Source organism: Erpetoichthys calabaricus, chromosome 6 (genome assembly GCF_900747795.2).
Source record: "Erpetoichthys calabaricus chromosome 6, fErpCal1.3, whole genome shotgun sequence".
Taxonomy (NCBI): domain Eukaryota; kingdom Metazoa; phylum Chordata; class Cladistia; order Polypteriformes; family Polypteridae; genus Erpetoichthys; species Erpetoichthys calabaricus.
Window position 1 is genome coordinate 23,784,445 of NC_041399.2, and position 18,190 is coordinate 23,802,634.

Here is an 18,190-nt window from a genome sequence, read left to right on the forward strand (position 1 = left end):
CCGGAGGAGGTCCCGGGGGAGGTACTGAAACGCCCATGGTTGCTTCCCCGGAACATATGTAGAAGGGGCGTCCCGGCCGGGCATGGGACCCAGCCGCCCACCACAACACACAAACAAGGATTTACTGCTCCCCCAAACGCTCACAAGTAGCTCACTGTACTTCTCTCTTTCATGGCCCTTATTTGGCCCACAGTTCCTAAATATGAATTGCAAGATGGGCCTGTCAATCCTTGATCTTGTCAACCACTATTAACCTATCGAGGTGAACATAGGTTAATTCATGCCACGCTCTGTGACACACTCTCAGATTTTCTTTTTAAATCCTATAACCTCCAACGGGTGTGAGAACCCTCACCAGTGGACAGTGGCCGTGCATATGTCAAGCACATGGAGATCTTCTTAATCGTAAGTTAAACTTTACTCCTGCAGTTTACAGCTAACCACTAACCATTTTCAGGATTTCTTTTACTCAGACTAAAGTGATTAATAAAGCCAGTTTTCCTTCTCTAGGTGCTGTGCACCTCTTTCTAGAAGCAGCAATCGACTGCGAGGATGCTGGCACGGAACCTGAGTGTTGCAGGATTCCACACATGGCTTTGCATGTGGACTTGAACACGCCACGCCTCACCCTGCATTACCTCCAAGACTGAAGCACACACTCACAACAGCACTTCAAATTAAAAAAAAGGTATGTGTTGGTTCTTTATTTACACTTTTTGACTAATAGTTAAACTACACCTTCTTCTTCTCCTTCTGGCTGCTCCCGTTAGGGGTTGCCACAGTGGATCATCTTTTTCAATCTCTTCCTGTCTTTGTCATCTTGTTCTGTTACACCCATCACCTGCATGTCCTCTCTCACCACATCAATAAACCTTCTCTTATGCCTTCCTCTTTTCTTCTTCCCTGGCAGCTCTATCCTTAGCATCCTTCTCCCAATATACTCAGCATCTCTCCTCTGCACATGTCCAAACCAACGCAATCTCTCCTCTCTGACTTTGTCTCCCAACCGTCCAACTTGAGCTGACCCTTTAATGTACTCATTTCTAATCCTGTCCATCCTCATCATGTCCAATGCAAATCTTAGCATCTTTAACTCCGCCACCTCCAGCTCTGTCTCCTGCTTTCTGGTCAGTGCCACCGTCTCCAACCCATATAACATAGCTGGTCTCACTACCGTCCTGTAGACCTTCCCTTTCACTCTTGCTAATACCCGTCTGTCACAAATCACTCCTGATGCTCTTCTCCTCCCATTCCACCCTGCCTGCACTCTCTTTTTCAAGTACACCGAGTTACTTTAATTACTAAATGATGGTGCTTGTGGGTGTGCATTACCACAGTATTATTACTGCTATAAGAGAAAGCAAAATAGGAGTGTGGCAATCCACACCATACACCATACAACTTGTGTTATCCTCACATTTGAAAGCAAATGAAGATCAGCAACACATTCAATATTATTTAAGTGGCTCTCAATTGTTTGTTTATTTTGCATCTCGGCAGCAGCTCCTCTTATTTCTCTTTTAGATTTTATCCAGTCCTCTTCTTGGAGAGGCTCAAAAAATATAAAAAACTGTGTGCCCCATACCCTTGGAAAAGCCAGAGATAATGAATATTTATATGAATGAGAGATTTTAATACATTTGCAAACTTTTGTGAAAACATGTTTTCAATTTGTCATTATGTGTTATTGAATGTAGATTGATGGACTCAAATGACAAATTTATCTATTTAAAATAAAATCTACAATACATCTTGCAGAAAGTGAAGCATCTGAATACTTTTTACATCCACTGTATATCGACAGGTGCATTTCTTCTGTTGTTCAGCCACATATAACACACACAAGCAGGTTACTGCATTGTTTGGTCATAATTATTTCTAGCTTTCTTTACGGTTGTTTTTTTTCAGATGGTTTAATTAATGGTCATATATAAAAACCCACGTCATGGTGTAATAGACATACAAAGTTGTGTGCATAAATCTAGAAACAGTTCAGTAAAATTGTATAACTGCTGACAAGGCCATGTAAACATCACAAGAATGATGTATCTGGACGGTTGGGCCGCCAGGGATTCTTTAATTAAAACCTGGCAGCAGACATATTCATGTGGCATGCTGTGTGCAAACACCACTGAAGTGTGACAAGGTAGGCAATTAAAATGGTTATGTTAGCAATGATAAAGAAAGGTTATTTTCATGCATAGCTAGATTTTCCTTATCCACTTTGATATACTGGAGTACTGTACTTGCCATTCCTAATGTTAAAAAAAAACACACTCAAGAGACATCCTTGACAAATGTCTTTCTTTTTACCCTTTGAATTCAAAAAAGCACTTAAACATTTAGTGCTATTCAGTTGTTGCTACAGAACAATATGAAGAATGTCAATTGCACTTGAATTAAACTCTGAGCGTTTTGTGCTTAGATTTAAAGCAATAAATTCATTGAGAAATTTTTGCATTATTTCATTAAATTTGGAAATTGCAATGTAGGACAGGAGTAGGGATAATCGGGAGCTATTAGTCTACATTCTGCATCAAGTGGGCTCTCGTTTACATGCTGCCCCACAGAGAACAAGAACTAAAAACTGTGATGGCTGTGTAAGTAGCATTATACAGTAAGTGTGTTAGGAAGTGCTTGAACAAATCGTACAAAAGGCAAAATCTGTGAGGCTAGCTAACACTTATTATTATATTATGTAAAGCTTTTGTGTAATACAAGTTCATTATAAGTGTGTTACTCTATCAATGATTATATTGCTGTCTGAATTTCTGTGTATTTTATATTTTATTGTTATTATTTGTAAATATTTTTTATGTCTTTATGTAGTTATGTACTGTAAGTTTGCCTCAATTCCATGTACTTTTGCGGGTGGAGCCAAAGGAGGCAGGGCCACCCTGATGTCACACCCCCAAGTCCTCACTGCAGGTACTTAAGGCAACAGAAGAGGATGCTCAGTTAGCAGGTCACTGAGTTTGCATTTGAAGTTGTGTGACTATTGCTGTCTCTTTGGATTTTCTCGTTTTGTGATATTATGTTGGTCTGTTATCTTGATCTGATTTCAGCCTTTCTGTGACTTGTTTGCTGCTGATTGCCTTTTTAGGAAAATCCTTTTTGTTCCTTTGAGCAGTTTCCTGTATTGTTATTTTTTAATCTCTCCGTTTATAAAGATTCTTTGGAAGACTTGTCTCTGCACAAAAGAGTTTCACAGGATCTCTCTTTTTAGTGAGACACTTTGATATACAGTAATCCCTCGCTATATTGCGCTTCGACTTTCGCGGCTTCACTCTATCGTGGATTTTATATGTAAACATATTTAAATATATATCGCAGATTTTTTGCTGGTTCGCGGATTTCTGCGGACAATGGGTCTTTTAATTTCTGGTACATGCTTCCTCAGGTGGTTTGCCCAGTTGATTTCATACCAGGGATACTATTGGCAGATGGCTGAGAAGCTACCCAACCAGAGCGCGTATTACGTATTAAATAAAACTCCTCAAATATATTGTGAGCACGGGGGCTGTTCGCACCCCTAGAGGATATGGCCGCTCCTCAAAAAATGCTGAAAGATTACCTTCACATTGCTCCCTTCCTTGCTGGGCTTACATATGGCTGCTTTATCAAGCGATATGCTTCCTGCACGGTGCTTCGCATACTTAAAAGATCAAACAGCGCGTATTGATTTTTGATTGTTTGTTTTTCTCGGTCTCTCTCACTCTCTCTGACATTCTCTGCTCCTGACAGAGGGAGTGTGAGCAGAGGGGCTATTCGCACACTGGCCTAGAGGATATGGACACTTCTCTAAAAAATGCTGAAAGACTACCTTCACATTGCTCCCTTCCTTGCAGCTGCTTTGTCCGGCGGTGCTTCGCACACTTAAAAGCCAAACAGCACCTATTGATTTTTGATTGTTTTCTTTTCTCTCTCTCTCTGACATTCTCTGCTCCTGACGCGCACTTCTTTGAAGAGGAAGATATGTTTGCATTCTTTTAATTGTGAGACGGAACTGTGATCTCTGTCTTGTCATGGAGCACAGTTTAAAGTTTTGAAAAAGAGACAAATGTTTGTTTGCAGTGTTTGAATAACGTTCCTGTCTCTCTACAACCTCCTGTGTTTCTGTGCAAATCTGTGACTCAAGCATGACAATATAAAAATAACCATATAAACATATGGTTTCTACTTCGCGGATTTTCACCTTTCGCGGGGGGTTCTGGAACGCAACCCCCGCTATCGAGGAAGGATTACTGTATTGTGGGACTTTCTTTGTATTTCGAACTTTTAAAGCCAGATCCCCATTTTTGGGGTCTGTTTCAGCCGAAGCCAGCAATTAGTAGTTGGGGCTTGGCTGATATAATATGTGGAGGAATATATGTTCAATTTGTAATGTATTTATGTGGATGTATGTCTCTATTCAGGGTATGTATTCTGCTCTGTTCACTTTAAATCCTATCACTAGCCAAATTAAATTTGTTGTTTAACAATAAATAATGAACTGGATTTCATGTATGTTAAATAGTTTCATACTAGTTTCTTTCTTTATGTTTTAACCAAATCTGTATCTTTGAAGGTACATATTAAATATATCAAACCCCTAAAATATTTCCACTGGCAGTCATTATTGTTATGTGAAGGTGATGTGACTTAGGTCCTGCTTTTGATAATGGAGTATCTCAGAGATTTAAAGATAGACCGTTACTGATAAGACAATTAATGATCTTTGAAAGCAACAAAGCTGGTAATATGTTTACTATCTAAGTATCACCACAAAGTCACCAGGCATGGCCTAACTCCTGTTTTATATAAACTAAGTAGTTTGGGATTCATTTATGACATGCCTAAGAGAAGGGGGTGCAATTTTTAACCTATATAGAGTGCACACTGTGCTAATTGGATATTCAGGACTTTAATGTTAAAGTTCTGGATCAGCATTAATGCTAATAAAGATCTCCTTTTGCACAACTAAAATATTGTGGCTTATTTTTTTCCACAAAGATAAGTCTCTTCTGGGCAGGTCAGTAGAAGTCTTGGCCTGCTTTACAGGTCTTTTGGAGACCTCACACAATGTATCGTTATGCTAATGACTGCAATTGACAACATCATTATTACAAAGTACATTATTATTACTTTATATTTGTTACAGGCAAACTGTTATGAATGCGGGTCTCATCGTTCATGACCTTAGGGGCAAGCTGGTTGGGAGGGAGAGAGGGCGTACCGCACAGATGGGTTCCATCCTGGGAGCGAGCAAAGGAAATGATCTATGAGCAGCAAGTGGAGGATATCACAAACCATTTCTTTTATAAGCCTCATACCATTCGTTTACTATTGTGAGTCTGATGCCTTTTGCATTTACGAGAAATGATTTAGCACCAGAAGATAATCTTTGAATCGTCACAATCTTAGTTATGTTCTTCTTTTTCTTTTTAGTTTTCTTGCTTTTCCAAAGGGTCCATTCACAAGACTGCAATTCAGTAATATGGCATATGGATTTTGGTCTGAGTTTTTTGTATTCCCTTTTCCTACTGTTTGTTGTCTTTCGAAAACTGGGAATAGGTGAAATGTGTGATGTACCTGAATTTTAAATCACATATTAATCAGATTACTAGGACAGCATTTTTTTTCACTTAAGGAAATATAGCAAAAGTTAGACCTCTTATAACAGTGCAAGATGGTGAAAAATTAGTTCACGCTTTTGTTTTCAGTCGACTAGATTACTGTAACGCACTCCTCTCAGGACTACCCAAAAAAGACATCAATCGATTGCAACTAGTGCAGAGTGCAGCTGCTAGAATCTTAACTAGGAAAAGAAAATCCCAGCAAATCTCTCCAGTTTTAATGTCACTACATTGGTTACCTGTGCCATTTAGAACTGACTTTAAAATACTGCTTATAGTTTACAAAGCCTTAAATAATCTGATCCATCTTATATTTCAGAATGTCTTTCACCTCACACTGCAAATCGTAACCTTAGACCTTCAAATGAGTGTCTGCTTAGAATTCCAAGAGCTAAACTTAAAAGAAGTGGTGAGGCGGCCTTCTGCTGTTATGCACCTAAAATCTGGAATAGCTTACCGATAGAAATTCACCAGGCTGATAAGGTGGAGCACTTTAAAAATTTGCTGAAAACCCATTACTTTAACATGGCTTTCTCATAGCTTCATTTTAGTTTACTCCTGATGCTGTGTATATTCAATTATTTATCATTATCATTTTTGGATGGCTCCGAAATCTGTACTAACCCCTACTTTCTCTGCTGTTCTTTTTCTGTGGTGACAATCTGTGTCACCACCACCTGATCAAAGCACCGTGCTGTCCCTACACTGATGGATTAAAGGCCAGAAGTCTACATGACCGTCATCATCAAGTTCTTCCATGTGAACCCTGAATACAATGAGGACTGATTGAGGTCATTTATGTTGGTTAGAATGCCTAGAGGGGGCTGGGTGGTCTCGTGGCCTCGGAACCCGTGCAGATTTTATTTTTTTTCTCCAGCCATCTGGAGTTTTTTTCTGTCCTCCCTTCCCATCGGACCTAACTTTTATTGTATGTTAATTAGTATTGCTTAACTTTATTATCTTATATATTTTGTCTTTTTTCTTTTTCTTAATCCTGTAAAGCACTTTGAACTGCATCATTTGTATGAAAATGTGCTACAGAAATAAATGTTGTTGTTGTATGTACTGGCTGAGTTCTAACCTGTGTTATACTACTTGTGAGGCTAACATAATCGAGTACGCAGACACCTCAGCAGTTCATATAATGTTGCTGATTAACAGTCTGTTCACAGAGAACAAATTATTAACAAGTAAAGTGGAACCTCGGTTTGCGAGTAACTTGGTTTACGAGTGTTTTGCAAGACGAGCAAAAATTTTTAATACATTTTCACTTGATAAACGAGCAAGGTCTTGCAGTACGAGTAGTTTGTCTGCTGAGCGTCATGTGATCACAACTGAGCTGATGGTTCTTCTCTCTCTCTCACTGCGGGATTGTGGGCAATCGTCTCCTATTCTCCGTCTGAGTCGGCCTGCCTCACTCATATAGTCAACATCTGTACGAGCGTATAGTGTTTACTACAGCATTAGCATTGTGACTGTGTGCACGCGCGCACTCGTGTGTGTGTGTGTATGTGTGCTCACGCACGCGTCTGTGCTGTGACGTGCAGGTCCCCGTCTTGCACCCTAAAACACGAAGCTGAGTCTCAGTACTTTAGCAACACAAGCTTTATTCAGCTTGAAACAGCAACAGCGTGATTATTTATACACAGACACAGCAGTCAGGCAGGGCCCTGTGCATTTATAACGTTCCTTGTTCCTTGTATCACCCATTGACGGCAGGCGTTTATAGCATGTCCGCAATCTTTTCGGATTCGCTTTTACAGAGAACTGCTACAGCGCTGGGAGACTGCGATTGCTTTGGGATGCTCTTCCGCGTGTCGTCCCATTGGGTGCAATCCCACAAGAGTTTAGAAACTCACTCACACCAGCCATGATTCTTTTCAAAGGTAAAGTGCAAGTTAATTTGTTTTATGTATTTTTACTTTAAATTTTTTTATTAATCATTTTTATATGAATAGTTTTGGGTTGTGGAACAAATCATCAGAGTTTCCATTATTTCTTATGGGGAAATTCACTTTGATATACGAGTACTTTGGACTACGAGCACGTTTCCGGAACGAATTATGCTCGCAAACCGAAGTTCCACTTGTATGTTAATGTCAAGAAACGTGATCATTGTCTTGATGTTCGATATGACCTGACTTGCTTTTTTCGGCCAAAGTCAAGTGTAAAATTGTAGAATACATGTCAGAAATATGAACTAGATAATCTCTGCGAACTGATTAACAAGACTGTAGGCATCCAATACCTAGCAGCATAGTCGATAACTGATCTTTCAGCAGGCTTCAAAAATATTCCCATGTAATTGTTCATGGTCAAGTCACAAATAACCGAAACTGCTAATATCTAAATTTATGAATCTGGAGAGGCAACTCCATGGGTGAGTATAATTGAGATCAAGGTATAAAATAATATCAAATGAAAATGAAATCCTCAAGTCACAGCTGTGGGAGGGTCCCTATGAATACATTTTTAAAAACATGTTATGGTGTTATAAATCATTCAGTGTGCATTACAAAGTTTACATTTAGAATAAAGAGTATTGTTAGGGTGTTTCCTTTTATTTTAACCTGCTTTACCCTCAAAATGACTTCCTTCAACCTTCTGAGCTCTTAACTAACTTGAGCTGAAGTGTTGTTCTTTGACAGGGTGGCGTTGTAGCAAAATGGTTCATGGCAGGCAATTACCTTGAAGCAAAATTCTCTGCTCAGTCAGGGGTGGGGGTTGATTTGTTTTCAATCTTATGTTTGTAAAAATTGATTTATTTCTATGGAATGTTGTGTGATTTTAATAAAAAAAAAAATAAAAAAAATTCTCTGCTCATTAATTTTGGATGCACTTCTTAAAAAAAGTCAAACAGAACAATGAAAATATTCCAAACAACATTTTCCAAACATCCAGAAGATCTTTCATAGTTCCTGGCGGTTCATTTCAAAGGTGCTGAGGAGTGGTGAGTTCTTGTGCTTTTGTGAATTCAATGTGCTTTGTGGTTGCTGGATTTTTGACTTTTCCCTCTGAATTTTGACTATCTGGTGAATTTTGTATTAGGGCTACTGTATGTATTGGATTGCCATATTGTTTTGGGCAAATCCTTTTGCCTTTGTGATCCACAGAGCTTTATTGCAGTTGGAGAACATTTTTTGTGAAGAATAAATCCTTTATTTTATCATTTTTCTACAAGGCCCCTTTAGTGAAGTTTTGTGAATTTAGTTTTGTGAATTTCCCCTTGGGATTAATAAAGTATCTATCTAATCTAATCTAGTGTTTAGCTGGGGTTTTTGATGGGATTTCTTTCTGTAGTGGACATTCTTAGGAGGGGCGGCACAGTGGCACAGTGGGTAGCGCTGCTGCCTCGCAGTTGGGAGACCTGGGGACCTGGGTTCGCTTCCCGGGTCCTCCCTGCGTGGAGTTTGCATGTTCTCCCCGTGTCTGTGTGGGTTTCCTCCCGGCGCTCCGGTTTCCTCTCACAGTCCAAAGACATGCAGGTTAGGTGGATTGGCGATTCTAAATTGGCCCTAGTATGTGCTTGGTGTGTGGGTGTGTTTGTGTGTGTCCTGCGGTGGGTTGGCACCCTGCCCAGGATTGGTTCCTGCCTTGTGCCCTGTGTTGGCTGGGATTGGTTCCAGCAGACGCCTGTGACCCTGTGTTCGGATTCAGCGGGTTGGAAAATGGATGGATGGACATTCTTAGGAGTGTCTTTCAGACTTACAGTACCTGCCTTGGGACTCCAAGTTCACGACAGATAGAAAGATTCTGTCATCAGATTAGATGTCCCAGCTTTGACTGTGTTGTTAATATAATTATGCTGTGAAAAACAGAATCGGTGTAGTGTACAAGTGATAGGTGGGGATGTTTTCTGTGCAGAGCAAGAACGCATTTGGATTGATAACGAAACAAAATTATAAATTGTAAATATCTTTCTAGAAATTATTATCGATGTAATGTTTATGTTTATTTTTGTTTTTGCCTCATACATTTCAACTGCTGTGTCTGATGCCGTCACAGAAGGACAGTCTGAAAATTATTTTTGAAGCATTTGTGGATAAAAATCCGAGAATTTTACTCTTTTCATTCATGAGTGATATTTTTCTGAACCCTGCTGCTTACGAATTGTACTGAGCCTTTTGGCCAATAATGCCACCCCCAAAAATGTGCCGCCCAGGGCAGACCACCAACTCCTCCCACCCCTGGCTACATCACTGCACCAGGCTAACCCATGGATCATTTAAAAAAAACTCTTAAAAGTCCATTTTTAAATTTGGCTTTTACATAGCTACATTTATTTCTACCCTTAATAAATTAAACATGTATGGAATCATCAGACTCTTCAATGAATCTGCAGTCATTATTAATCTTTACTTTTGTCTGTTGTCTATTCTGGTTTTTCTGTGCCATCACCACCTGATCAAAGTCCTGTGCAAATGCCTGTGAAGTAGGAATGAAAGTGGATACCCCAACTTGCCGTGAGACGCACTGCGCCAAATCCTCTAAGACGAAGCCTAAAAAAACCAATAAGGTTTTACTTAAGAACATTTATGTTAGGTAGAATGCCCAATGGGGTCTGAGTGGTCCTCTGGCCTGGAACCCTAACAGATTTTGTTTTTTCCTTCAGCTTAAATGGAATTTTTTCAACTTATTTTCTGCCCACCCTGGCCATCTGACCATATCATTGAACTCACTTTGAGAGACACATAAAAACTTTTTAGAGGGTATACTTCTCTTAATTACATATATATCTTATGAAAGTGTGCATTATTTATTTAGGTATACTATTTATTCATTATTACTCTTATATAATTTAAATTTGTTTTTTTTATTTTCTTGTATCAGTTTCTTTGAAATCTTGTAAAGCACTTTGAGCTACATCCTTTGCATAAAAAAGTGCAATAGAAATTAAAATTGTTGTTGTTGCTTTTTGTCTTTATGTACTCATTATGGCGCTCTGCAGCTGCACTCAGTGAAGAGCGCTATACAAAAATAAACTAATTTGGATAGAAATTGAACTGAATTTTGTGCCCAGGCCATGACGCAGCCCTCGACAATCACTACAACTGAGCATATCACCTTCTTCTTCTGCTGGTTCTATAAGCTGCTCCTATCATTACCCCCTGCAACTTTCCAACAGAGCCAAAAATGTCTTCATTGAAGAGTGCCTTATAAGAAAAAAGGGAATTGAATTTTAAAAAAGTACAGGTCTCAGGGGTTTGCGCTTTGATAGCAGTTGCTTAGTAACATGTGCCACAGCTGGTGGGAAAAGAGGTTTGGTGAGAGGAGAATTGGCTCTTTACCTTACAAGAATAGCACCGCAATCACAGTGCCACACATTTCAAGGTGCTTGTCCTCACCTTGGCCACTGCACATTTGGTCATGGAATTCAGAGGAGGCCTTCCGTTACAAGCCTTTGTCTTTCTGAAGTGGCCCCTTCCCACTCCAGTTATATCAGACTACAGCAGTTTATCATCTGAAGTAGTTTCCTTTTCAGCTTGAAAAGACTTGCAGTCCTCCCTAATTAGAAGACTCATTGCATCAACTCACAATCTTTATGATAAAGAATGGCATTGACTGTGTGATCCTTCGTATTGGGTCTCTACCAACACTTTGCATTTAGACCAGAAATGTAAAGCTTTGTCTCGATGAATTTGAAAAGAGGCTTAAAGAATGATTTTATTGTTATGAATTTGCCATTCAGAACATGTTGATCTGTGGAGATTGTGTCCATCTTAGAAGTTTACAATTTGGCTTTATGGAGTGTTGCACACGTGCGCTTGGGAGTCAACCAAAGGGACCAGGAATCGCTAATTCCACACCAGACCAGGGGTCGGTGGGGTGCACTAAACCTCTCTCTTTTCTCTCGGCAGACCAAACACGACAAATCCTTCCTGTCCCAGCCCTGAGAACATCACTTCCTGTGAACCACCTTTAAAAAACCCTCATCCTCCAAAGTTAAACAGTTCTGTTTTGGACTCTAACCTGTACACATTGTACTCTACTTTAAAGCCTTTTGCAGCCAGGTGAACTATACGGGTGTCTGCCCCAAACTTTTGTTGTGTATCCGGCTGTGTCTCTCACAGGAGTTAATCTTGAACTGTATTCTTCATTTTCTGCAGCTCCCTTTGGACTGATGTGTATCTCTTGGTTGTGTGGTAGGATGCACTGGGATTTGCGGCCTGTTCTTTCTGTACAAGTGTGGTGTCCTGTACAATGGTAGCGTTGCACAATTTCAGACCCAGGGCACCTAAAGCCGTAACCAGACGACCAGACACTGATGTTGATGACTGTTCCAAAAACAGAATTCTGGTTTATTCCAAATGTGCAAAAAATTATTTACAATAATGACTTCCAATTATATATACAGTAACATTAACAAAAACAAGAAAAATAACTGCAGGTGTTTATACAATAATGTGACTCTACAGCAAAACATGATGAGAATAAAAATCCAACAAAAAGCCTTTTCTTCCTCCTATACACAAATCATAATTAAATTATCCTTACGAATATTTACAAACTTAAATGCTCTTCTCTTTACTCTACCTGCTCAGCAGCAAAGAAGTGCCTGCAAGCCTGAAGACCAGTCAAAGAAGACCCCTGGCGATCTGGACTTCGGTTTTATATCGCCAGCCCTCTATAACTGCATAACTGAATGTGATAAGCTATAAATCCATCCATCCATTGTCCAACCCGCTGAATCCGAACACAGGGTCACGGGGGTCTGCTGGAGCCAATCCCAGCCAACACAGGGCACAAGGCAGGGAACCAATCCCGGGCAGGGTGCCAACCCACCGCAGATAAGCTATAAATATCTGTAATAAATACTAGTTTGAATTTGTCTTCAGGCTCGGCTTATCACAACAAGGCAGAAAGTGGAGACTAACCTTGGAAGGGCCCCAGTCGATCACAGGACACACTCATAGACAACCCCAGACTAATCCACAGAGATAGATTTATTATCACCAATTAGTCATGTCTGCCTCTCACACAGAATACATGAACACACAGTGGTTTGTAAGATAGCACAGCAGAGTAATGTACCACCTTGCACTCCTTGTCCTCAAATAATTTCTACTGATGTTCCCAAATACATGATTGCTGCCCAAGGGATAGATCATTCTTATTGATGTCTTTTAAAGGTTTAGTTTAGAGTTCTGCACAAGGTATCCCCTTAACCTTAACCTCTAGTTAAGACTAAAAGGGTTTAATTTCCTTAGGCTGTGCGTACATCATGTGATTTTTAGAAATCTTGGCCATGCAACTACTCCCCAGTCATATAGTATATTTGCTCAAACTGCACAATCACATGCTATGATGACTGACATGCTACCAATGACGTGAGTGACTCAAATTATACATGTACATGGTCACAATGGTCAGTTTTACCCTTTGCCATTTTATAATAAAGCTCTACCCATTCAGAAAACAATACTTCTCAAAATGTTAACAAAGAAGTGAGCCATGTTGCTGACTCTTGCTGTACTGTGCTCTAAAAATGCAACATAAAAGAAAAAAATTAATTAAACATGCAAATGGTTGGGAATAATGGATAATATGGAATATCTGTTTTACAAACAGAACTCGTGGAACATAAACTATGTAATTTACCCAGTGTGTGTATATCTACTAATTCTTTTGTCATTAGCCATTTTGCTGTATGTGTGTTGCTATATGATAGTTAGCTTTAATTAGCTTTTTGAAGTCAAAAAGGTGAAAATGAGCATAACAGTGGCAACTATATCTATCTAATATATAGCACCTTTCCTATCTATCTATCTATCTATCTATCTATCTATCTATCTATCTATCTATCTATCTATCTATCTATCTATCTATCTATCTATCTATCTATCTATCTATCTATCTATCTATCTATCCCACAATACTGAAATACAATACTCATCATTTCTGACTGCTGTTATAAGCATTCTCTTCAAAGTCAAATTCACTATGAGTTTTGCTGCCAGAGCTTGGTTAACCTGGCCTCCATGCTCTTCGTACACACAATGCATTCTCTTTTTGTCATTTCTATTGTCACCATTGTTGCCATGCACAAAGTCACTGTGAAGTTCAGGAAATTCAATGGCAACATAATAAAATTGGCTAATGAGACCGCTTACACTACAAGAAGACAACCACCTGAAAGTTTTTGATGTGCCAGCAATTCTCTGATTATAAGATGCAATCGGCCATCGCCACCCTTTTCATACTGTGCATGAACTGACAGCCAATGAAGTTGAAATTTGGGCCGACTCAGAAAATCAGTCGGCAACTTGAAATTGGGCTTAACATTGTGCCAAAATGGCAAGAGTGTATGCCCAATTTTAGCACTGTCAGAATTGAATTTGACCTTTCTTCTAGTGATCATTTGTTCCATTGTTTTGTACAAGCACTTCTCCAAATGTAGTCTGTGGAGTCCATTATGGAGTTTGAGCAAACAATCTCTTGGTTTATATTTAAAAGCGTTTACATTATAGCCTGGTATTTTCACCAGATCAAACTCAGTTCAACTGACATTACTACAGTAATAAAGTAACTGATTTGTTAGACTTCTGAACTGGTCCTGCAAATTGCCTAGAAGATCAGCCAAGATAAAACCCAAAATTATTTTCACCGCCACCCCGCTGCATGGCTTTCACACGCAATCATACATTTAAACACATATGAGAATTAGATTATAGCCAAGGGTCAGGTTCACACTCAGTGCCCACAGTGATCTGTGTTTCAAGCCTTGGGGGTCATAGTCCAAGCCGAGACAGGACATAGGCAGTGCTCCTCTAGGCCACTGTGCTAAAGGAGCGTCAATTATATCCACTAGGGTGGTCCACAAACCATTGTAAAGAGTTGATGTTTGAAGAATTTTTTTCCCACATGACTTACTGTTGTCTATTAGGGACAACTTACTTACTGTGAAATTTCGGCCTGACTGTAAAACATTTAATGGTCGCTCCATTCTGAACATTTTATTTGTATTGCCACTATGGATGCACTCTTAAGTGTGGTTCTTAATCGGTGTCATAATTAGTAAACAATTAATAAAAATGAAACTGAGAACATTCTAGTATTAAGGTGAAGATCCCAGAACATTCTAGCAGGAAGTGGAAGTGACCAGAACATTCTAATATTAAGTACTGGTTTCAAGAACATTCTAGTAGTAAGTAAGAGTTTCCATTTTTTCTTTAATTGCAGTCTACACAGAATTTTTTAGAAGCATCTGGTAATGACCATTGTCTGTATAAAGTCATTACATGTATTAGTCATAACAGTACAAGGGTGTTACTTTAATATAGGAGGTTTTGAACTATTATGGCTTAATCTTGTTTAGGATCTGACCCTGAGAATTGGTTGCTGGGATGCCTGGCCAACCCATGTTTCAGTTACAATGATATTACTTGCAGCAACAGATTTTTATTTTTAACTACAGTATATGCAGGAGTTTTAGGGAACAGTCAACAACAACAACATTTATTTCTATAGCACATTTTCATACAAATAATGTTACTCAAAGTGCTTTACAAGATATCAAAGAGAAAGTTATAACAAAAGAAAAAACAAATAGGACTAGGTACGAATAATGAATAAGTAACAAAGGGAAAATAATTAAATAAATCTATACAGTCTTATAAAACATAAGATATTTAATTAGTATAAGGGTGGCATAAGCATGACTTCAGACTAGGAAGGTCATGTTTTACTAATATGCTGGAATTCTATGAGGAAACAATGAAAGGGTGAGATCCAAGTGGTACATAGAATTTTATTTATCTTGACTTACAGAAAGGTGCCACATGATAGGATGGGCAACAAACTAAAAGAAGTGGGAGTTCAAGGCGATGTTTTTAGATGGGTGCAGAATTGGCTCAGACACAGGAAGCAGAGGGTGATGGTGCGAGGAACCTCATCAGAACTGGCTGATGTTAAGAGTGCTGTTCACAGGAGTCAGTGCTGGGGCCTTTCCTATTTTTAATTCATATAAATTAATTCGTAATTGTTTGTGATTCCATGTAGTTTCTTGCCTGGTTTCCCAGTTCTGATCACCTCGGCAGGGTGACCACCCTCGTCATTTTTCAGCGGGGTTTGGGACTGTCCTTGGCGGAGTTCGATAACCAACCTACAATTGAAGAACTGATCATAAAGCTCAGACGGCAATGGTTTGGCCTCGTCTGCAGGATGAACGTCACTAGGCTGCCATACAACCTTTTACGGTGACAGCAACTTGTCTCCTGGAAGGTTCAACGAACTACACCACAGAAAATGTGGCTCAAAATATCAAAGAAGACCTAAAGAACCAGTGACTGACCATTGACACGGCCCGAAACACCGTCATTGATCGCCAAAGACAGAAGTGTATCATAAGTGAAGCGCTGAATCCAGCAGCACCTACAGCACCGTATTGGTTGAGAGGACATCCCTCTCCCTCAGGCACCAGCTAAAGTACCCTAAGACCTAAGAACTAAGACATATAAATGATTTGGATAGGAATATAAGTAACAAGCTGGTTAAGTTTGCAGATGATACCAAGACAGGTGGATTAGCAGATAATTTGGAATCTGTTATATCATTAAAGAAGGACTTGGATAGCAGACAGGCTCGGGCAGATTTGTGGCAGATGAAATTTAATATCAGTAAATGTAAAATATTACACATAGGAAGTAAAAATGTTAGGTTTGAATACACAATGGAAGGTCTAAAAATCAAAAGTACACCTTATGAGAACTTTTATATATTAAATTGGATGAATTTCCACATTTTGAATTGCAGTAATGCACTTGAACCCTGTAAATGTGTCACTCTTTAACTTATACACTCTTAAGGGCTTGCAGTGGCTAATTTTATGTTATCTCCAGAGGAGAGATGCTAAAGAAGATTTACAACTCTAAGGTAGAAAAGGTTAAGGTGAAAAAGAAAATGAGAAAAGGTACCAAGAATATTTGTTGGAGTTTTCATCTTTTATAACCACCCTTTTTACAATACTTTTTTTGTTTATTTTACTAAAAATCCAAGTTGGAACTGTGCTATAGCTGGCAGAAATAGCCACATGGGGAGACAAAACTCTAAAGAAGACTTTGTAATGAGGATTCAGAATTATTTCAAACTAGCTGTAATATTTAGACAATGTACTGTATATATGTATGATAGGCTAAAATAAAAAAGCAAACTGTTTCTGTCAAACTGCTGTTTCTCTGTCATTCAAACAGATGGCGCATCAAAAACATTTATAATGTGGAAGGAAAACAACAGGCTTAATAATTTGACTCACAGAATCAAGAATCTATTTATAATTCTACATTCGGGATTGAGACACTAGATAGATAGATAGATAGATAGATAGATAGATAGATAGATAGATAGATAGATAGATAGATAGATAGATAGATAGATAGATAGATAGATAGATAGATAGATAGATAGATAGATAGATAGGCAGCCTTTGGGGGAGGCGACTAAGGCAATCGCCCCAGGCCCCGGGCCTGAGGAGGGCCCCACGATAGGAGATTCTTTTGTCACTGTCAGCTCATCATACAAATATGCGGGGCCTCTGCAAGACATTCAAATCCGTTATAGACTGAAATACGGTACTTGGTGTATTTCTTCTAATTCCTGTGACCGTTGCGAGCACGGAAAGAAGCTTTTCAAAGTTGAAACTTATCAAAAATTATCTACGATCAACAATGTCGCAAAACAGACTGTGCAGTTTAGCTATTTTGTCAATCGAAAAGGAACTTGCCTCAACATTGGACTACGAGGATCTTATCAGCGATTTTGCTTAGCGAAAAGCTAGAAAAGTGGACTTCCGTCTGTGACTGTCAAAGGAGCTGTTTGGTAAGTGTTCGTTTTATTACAAGTGTTCTGGTTCTCCGTAATTAAATAAATTTGCCGACTCCAGCAGGTTCGGCAGAAACGACTGTTATCTAGTTTGTTAATTTTGCGTGCAAAATGTTTCTGAATCATTAAATAAGTTGGTTAAAGGCCACTAAACCAATATAAGAACAATTACAATACGTAATGTAATCAAACGGCCAATGGTACCTACATAAGGCACCATGTTTTTTAACAATAATATGGCATACAGCATTAGAGGCGGACAAGCCCGTGAGCGTGGTGGTATGGTATATAGCCTACACTTATGGCTCTCGGCCCCGCATATGACACTCGCCCAAGGCCCCACGTACTCCTAAGGCAGCCTCTGATAGATAGATAGATAGATAGATAGATAGATAGATAGATAGATAGATAGATAGATAGATAGATAGATAGATAGATAGATAGATAGATAGATAGATAGATAGATAGACTCTACACAGAATCATTTGACAAATTCCCAGCAGACAGCAGAATTGATGTTATATAAAGCCATGAAAATGATAAATGATTTTGTCTGTGCAATAGACAAACAAGAAAGAAAGTCATACAGTAGACAGATTGACAGAAAAAAAGAAACTATAAAATAGATAGATGGGAAAATCACTATATAGAAATAGACATACATGAACGGTGTTACACACATAAATAAAACTGAAAAGTACTATGCTTTAGATCATTTGACATGAAAAGTGCTATATAGATCAATATGTAGGAAAAGG

The 18,190-nt window shown here is 39.0% G+C and overlaps 1 long non-coding RNA gene across 1 annotated transcript in view; it reads right to left on the reverse strand.

Moving 5' to 3' along the window:
* Window positions 1–1,121: 1,121 nt before the first annotated feature.
* LOC127528448 (uncharacterized) overlaps window positions 1,122–18,190 on the reverse strand; it is a 90,857-nt gene continuing 73,788 nt past the window's right edge. The window contains exon 2 of the long non-coding RNA XR_007935344.1: window positions 1,122–1,186. This is a non-coding gene — a long non-coding RNA (uncharacterized LOC127528448). The remainder of the gene's footprint in view (window positions 1,187–18,190) is intronic.